At 34.1% G+C, this 6,532-nt stretch overlaps 1 long non-coding RNA gene across 1 annotated transcript; it reads left to right on the top strand.

The window, feature by feature from the left end:
• The first annotated feature begins 3,111 nt into the window (after positions 1–3,111).
• On the top strand, positions 3,112–5,381 carry LOC141609066 (uncharacterized). The gene is made up of 3 exons (XR_012527179.1): positions 3,112–3,726; positions 4,008–4,342; positions 5,255–5,381. It is a non-coding gene; the product is annotated as an uncharacterized LOC141609066 (long non-coding RNA).
• The last annotated feature ends 1,151 nt before the right edge of the window (positions 5,382–6,532 follow it).

Here is a 6,532-nt window from a genome sequence, read left to right as displayed (position 1 = left end):
TTTTTTGATGGGATCTCTCAAAATAATCATATAGTATGAAAATAGATAAATAGAAGTAAGACAAATATAGGTTAATCATCATCTTTAACATCTTTTCACATACCTCACATTAATATGTATAATTATTATTTTATTACCCAACCTTATGCAAAAACCAAATGAGTTATTTATCTCAAGTTGTATTGCCATTTTATTACTGTGAATTGATTCTTCTAATTTAACAAACTTTCATTAGGTTTCAATTCCAATTGGGCCTTCATGACCACTTGGATGGATTTTGATAAATGTTTTCTTAATTACGTTTCTTTATATGTTAACATGCGTTTATGTGTTCAAATAATTGGATTTTTTTTATTCGGTTAGACCAATTATAAAAACATCTTAAAAATATTATCAAACGACATTTTTAAGGAAATTTTAACATAAATACTTGCAAGTTTACACTACCCTTTCATAAATATTTCAAGTTTTAACAACCCACACGATTGCCCAGAAAGAAGGTCAATCTCAATGGCAAGTAGTACACTCAAAAGGGGTAAAAAGCAGTACACTTGAAAGTCCATCGTTTAACCATTGCTCTAAATGATCTCGGGCAATCCAATTAATACACACAAAAAGAGTAGTAGCACAAAAAGAGGCAGCTACATTCATTTTGTGTCATGGGAATCAAGAGGGGCCTAAGGGCCTAATAGACTGAGTTAGAAGGTGTTTGAGAACAAGTCTTAAGAGTGTTGGCAACAGATCAACAAGAAGAATGAAAATAAATAGAAGAAAGTCACTACGAGTCCAAGGGATTTAACTCTGAGTTGACCAAAACCACCAAATGATTAAGGAGAAACGATCAGAGTAAATCAAGACATTGATAATAATAGAGACATGAAACACATGGTTTGGGGGGAGGGGATCTAAGAGGCTTAAGGATGTGTTGCATCTGTAGTAGTCGTTTATCATACTTTAGATACAAAAATCAAAAGAGAGAGGACATGTACATGTTATACGTAACACATGCAATATTAAACGAATTAAAATACAAATGCATTATCATTTTTTGTTTTATTTTATGAATTAAATCTCTCGACATACACTTCTATCTAAGGGAAAAATATGTTATCTAATAAATGTGATTAGTTTAGAAATAACTACTATCTAAGTAATAATTATTGTTAATCAAATATGGTTAGCATTAATATTGATCTGCAGTCTCATTTATATAATAAAGACTAAAACGTCCTTGCGCATTTTACATTTAGTCAATTATTTTAGAATCCGTACAACGCACGGGCATCACTCTAGTAAAGAATGAGGTGGAGCGACAATACATTTCAGATTTAAAACCCTCGCCCCATTAATACCCTTGTGGAGTTGTGGTTTATCCATACTCTTTAAAAAACCCAAAGATGGGTTACTGTTCCCAGAACAGTAACTTTGGGTATTTCTGACCATTATACCCCCGGCTCTTATTATTACTGTTTTGGCTGCTTTCCTCTATCTATGTCGTTGCTTTCCTCCTCTTCTTCCTAATCTCTTTTTCTCTCTCTTTTCTTTATGCGGTTTCTCTCAAACCCGTCACCAATTTATCACAATTAAGTTATTATCACAAATTTAATTTCTGTATTTTCCGTTTCTCTCACTCATCAAAGCAACAACAATGGCGATAAAAAATCGAATCCATCACCAACAAGTAGCAGGTAAGTTGCTCTTCTGAATTGTGTGATTTTTATCTGTTATTGATTGTGAATTAAATTAATAAGTTAGGGTTTAGTTTTTGGTTTAAATTGATGACATGCAACAATTTGGGCCTTTTTTTGGGTTTTAATGGATTGCATGTAATAATTTGTGGCTCAAAAGAGTAGCCTTTATTATTCTATTTTCAATTTCTGGTTATTGTTGTGTTTTTGCTTGTCTTTTTGTTTATATTTTTTAAATAGTCATTTGCCATTTTATTATTGCATGCTTTAATCCCCGATTATTTTTATTTTCGTCCTAAATGTTACCTATTTAGCTCAATGATTGTTTGCGAGTTATATTAAGTAATTTAGGGTTTAGTTTTTTTTTTGTTTTAGAATTGATTGCATGCAATGATCTGGCCAGTTTTAGAGGTTTAATGCTATGATCCTGACAAGGTGACGATTTCTTAAATGATCTTTGAGTTGAAACGGATTCTGAGTGCTTCATAGAGCTTAGATACAATTGCAGGTTTTACGATACATACATATGAACACAGATGTTGTCAGTTAAGTCTTGGTTTAATTCCATAAGTTAACAATTGGTTGCGCAAATCATTTGCAGCATATTCTGATTTTGTTTAGAATAATTGAATGAATTTCTTAGTTTTCACATGGTTAGAATGGATATTACTTTGTGCATGCTGCTTCTGTGGCCCTGTGGGTAGTTGGAGCATAATTAATTCATTCCGGTTTATGAATTATAATTAAGTCCGGATGATTATGAGAAGTCTGCTAGTATTGGGACAGTTGTTGTTTTTAATGCAAGTCCGGATGTTTGCCCTGTTGGGGGATGACATTCTTTTTTTGGGTATTAGATGGTTATGCATTTGCAGAGTGATTTAAGTGTGAAATGATTCGGGTATTAGGAAAATAATGGTGATTAATTGCTGTAATTTAGCGTATTTGTTTTGTTCTTTAGTACAGGGAGTGCTAAAGAATTTATTAAATTCGTCATCTTTGAGCCTAATTGAAGTACTCAAGCATACTTTTGAGACCCAATATTTATTTTGAACTCTTCTAGACGCTAATGATTTTCTTTTGCGTATTTGCGCCATATTTTACAAGGCTAAATCCTTGTTTTGTATCGTTTCCAGTGGGGCAAGAACTACAAGATGGACTATCGGGGATAAATAGCATTGGGTTCGGATGATTATTCTAATCACAGGAAATATAAAGTCGTGTTAATTTTAGTAAGATCTCAAATCTCTACAATAGATGTCTCTATTCATTTGTAATACATCTAAACTGATGTGAGTAGTTCTTTTGATGTAGAAATATGAGTGTGATAGGGATGAGAGTGAGGTTTGTAAGAGAAAAGGTGGTGGAGTTTTGATTATTTCGTCGAGTGAGAGGATGATGAAGACGTTAGAGAGAAGCAAGGAGCAAGGAGGTCTAAATATTTGATTTTGTAGTTGTGCATCCACAGCTTGTCAGCTTCCACAGTTTATAAAGAAGTTGAGAAAGACTATTTGTTTCCGAGTTGGTAGGTTGTGACTTCAGGCTTTAGGAATATTTTTTGTATAAACTTAGGCATAGCATCTAAGCTTAGCCCTACTTTTTTAGACCTAAATTTCAGTTAGGTTTAGATAGTTTCAGACTAAAAGAAGAGGCCCCTTTTAGTCTTATTGGAATTCTTTATATTTTGTGAGTCATTTGTTATAGCATTATGGAGATAAAAAAGCATAATCAGATGATGAATTTGCAAGGCTAAACTTCAACTGATTCACCCATAGAGATATTGGTGCTATTTTTTTACAGAAGAAATGTCTTCTATTTCCTTGTTAGGGCAACCCACATTCACATCTGAGCAGACTATTATCAATTGAAAGCTCTTTGAAGTTACAGTCGCTAAGATTGCTACACAACATCAAGCAACATCAAGCAACACGGGTCATGCTCACTGGTGAAAAGACCTACTCTGAGGTGTGCTTCACTTGTAAAACTTTCAATTGTTTTGTAAGACAGTCTTACATGTGACGCCTCTCAATTTCTGTTTCAGGTACTTTCTTTTTATCTTCATTATAGACTCTACTTCACTAAGTTGTTTAAGGAATTCAATCCCAACTTAAATATTCAAGGTTCCTAAGAGAGCTCCTTGAATCTTTGAGTTGGGTGGAATTCCTTTAAATTTTCCTTAAAAATTCAAGATTCTTTAAATATTCAAGGTTTCTACACTTGTGAGTATTTCTCCTTAAATTTAAATTTTTAAGTATAGGTTTCTACTTATTTATTTCTCTTTTTTTATATATATATATTGAATTGATGCTTACAATCTTAAAGGTTGAGATAAAGCGAGGAAGTCAAGAGGGTTGGATTTGAGGTGGTTACTATGGATGGTCAAACAACCCCTCTTGCTTCAATTAATACAATTATACTCCCTCTATTGCCATTATTTTGGGTTCTATTGCCGACAGTCATAGTTTGAAGTAATTCATTTGCCATTGGAACAAACTCGATTTCTTCGTATTCGGATCTTAAGAGCAGAATTGGTAACATGTAGATTCTAAGCAGATCTGATATTGGTTTGACTCGCCCAATACTCAAAATTTGCAGCAATTATTCTTTATATGCCTATCATCTGTTGGTCCGCTGATGAGCATTAGTATTTTTGTAAGGTACATGTCTCTATTTGCTGCAGTTCAAAATTTATACTGTTAAATGATATGCCTCTTAGCAATGTTTCAATACTTAATTTGTTTGAAATTTAATTCTACGATTCCATTACCGCTTTATCAAAGTCAGTTGTATATATGTTTCTTTGACAAACAAGTCGACCAATACTGCAAGCATAATGGCTTTCTCATTTTTGGTTGAGCTAGAAATTATACCTAGATTGCAAGCTATTGTGTAGGTACTAGGTAATGTCAGTACCCTTACCCCTGATCCATTACTCATCGCCTTGGTGTGCCTTACCCATTCTAATTGAGCAACTGGATTGCGAAATGCTGTAAGAATTTGTTATATTTCATTGCCTTTCGAGGTGACATAATGCAAGCTTCATTGCTTTTTTTTGTTGAGACTATGAACACTACATTTTTGCGATTTGAAACAGATTTCATCTTTGTGCTGTTTTGAGATCGAGGATGTTGAATTAGAGTTTTAATGAAGATTTGATTTAACTTCTTAGGTGGTTATAGAGGTGAAAGAGATCACGGAAGCCAAATAGACCATATATTAGCTACGTTGAGTAGTGCACTAAGATCTATGAAGAGGATGTTGATAGCTTACTATTGGCTTGTTTTATATGTTTGCTTTAAGAAAACTATTTGCAGTTAGTTTTAGAAAAAATCCACTTGAAAGACCGACTAATCAGGCTTGCATAGCGTTCGAATATAAGGCATTGTTGTTTATAAGAGTATTTTGGCAAAAGTAAGAGTGAAACATTGTGAGAGATAATTTTAAGGTCTTAGGGCATGTAGTCACTAAAGCATCGTTAGACAAATTTAGTTTGATATCCGAAAATTAGGCTTGTCTTTTCTTTCTCATTCATTATTCATTTGTTCAACCATTTATTCATTTTGTGCAAGGGCTCCGACAAAGACGGTGGCGAAGAAGGGCAAGGCTTATGGTGGCACACCTAATGATGGCGGTGTTAAAGATGTCACACTACTGAGAAGGCGACATATAGGGGAGTGTGAAGGTTGAAGGAGGTGTCGGGGGTGCGAGATGATAAGGTTATTGAATCCTTTTGATTTTACTTGTGCTTACTCTATGTTCGTAATTTGTGATAATCAGAAGTGATGCTTTGGATAATCCATGGAGTGTCATTGGACTTTATTTAATAGGTTTATTGGTTTGCATAATTGGCCCTTATTAATCCAGTTCATGTATTTAAGCTCTTATAACAAACTACACCATGGTATGGATGTAGGAAGAACATCAATTATTAGTAAATATCAATCACTATATTGTTAACCATTGTACTGATATATCCAGTTGCTGGCTTATTCTCATAGCCATTTTTTTGTGTGAGGGTGGTGGATGTAGGTGATGTGATACAGGGTGGGTTATTTGCAGTTGGTTTCTATGTAGTGATCATTGTTTAACATTCTTAAAGTTGATCGTCTTGGAATTATGTTGGTGAAATTCAATCTAAAACAATCAAATCTGAACAGATTTAGTTGCCAAAGTCAACCTACCCAGACTAGTCACTGTCTTTTACTACTTTTTACCCTGACCAAAGCATCATGACTACTGTATCGTGTTTGATTAAGTTCTCATATAAGAATTTGTTATGATCTGCCAAGGAAATCTAAAGTTATATTTTAATTTCATTGTCTACGGAAAGCCCCGACTTTCAACGTTTAATACTCATTTCTTGTAAGAGAACTATTTGTATTCACATGAAAATTTATGTTTACATTACCATGGCACCAAACTGTGTGGTTATTAAATAGCGGTAATTATTCAGCTTATCGGTTGATGAATATTTCACAGGTTTTGTAGTTGGATAGTTGGTCGCATTATATCAACATGAAAGTGTTCTTCAAGATATTGAGCGATTTAGAACCCGCTTTTGGCAACCACGCATCTGGTGGAAGTGGCATGGGAGTTCCGTTTTCTTCAGGATATACAGTAAGATTTTTTAATTCATTTCTATTGTGCGAGAAGTTTAGTGGTATACCTTTTTTGATTCATTCAACAGATTATTTTAATATGATTTGTATGAACTAACTAAACTCTGTTGCTCAGTAACAAGTGGTATCTCGTACGGCTAATCCTGCCGCACCCGTCTCTAGCCAACCGTGTGGCCATCACCTGGAAGTCAAAATTCTGCAAAATTTGCCCCAGTTCCACCAACAACA

Source organism: Silene latifolia, chromosome 10 (assembly GCF_048544455.1).
Source record: "Silene latifolia isolate original U9 population chromosome 10, ASM4854445v1, whole genome shotgun sequence".
Lineage (NCBI taxonomy): Eukaryota > Viridiplantae > Streptophyta > Magnoliopsida > Caryophyllales > Caryophyllaceae > Silene > Silene latifolia.
Note: the sequence above shows the minus strand (reverse complement) of the source record. Positions and strands in the feature narration are given on the sequence as shown.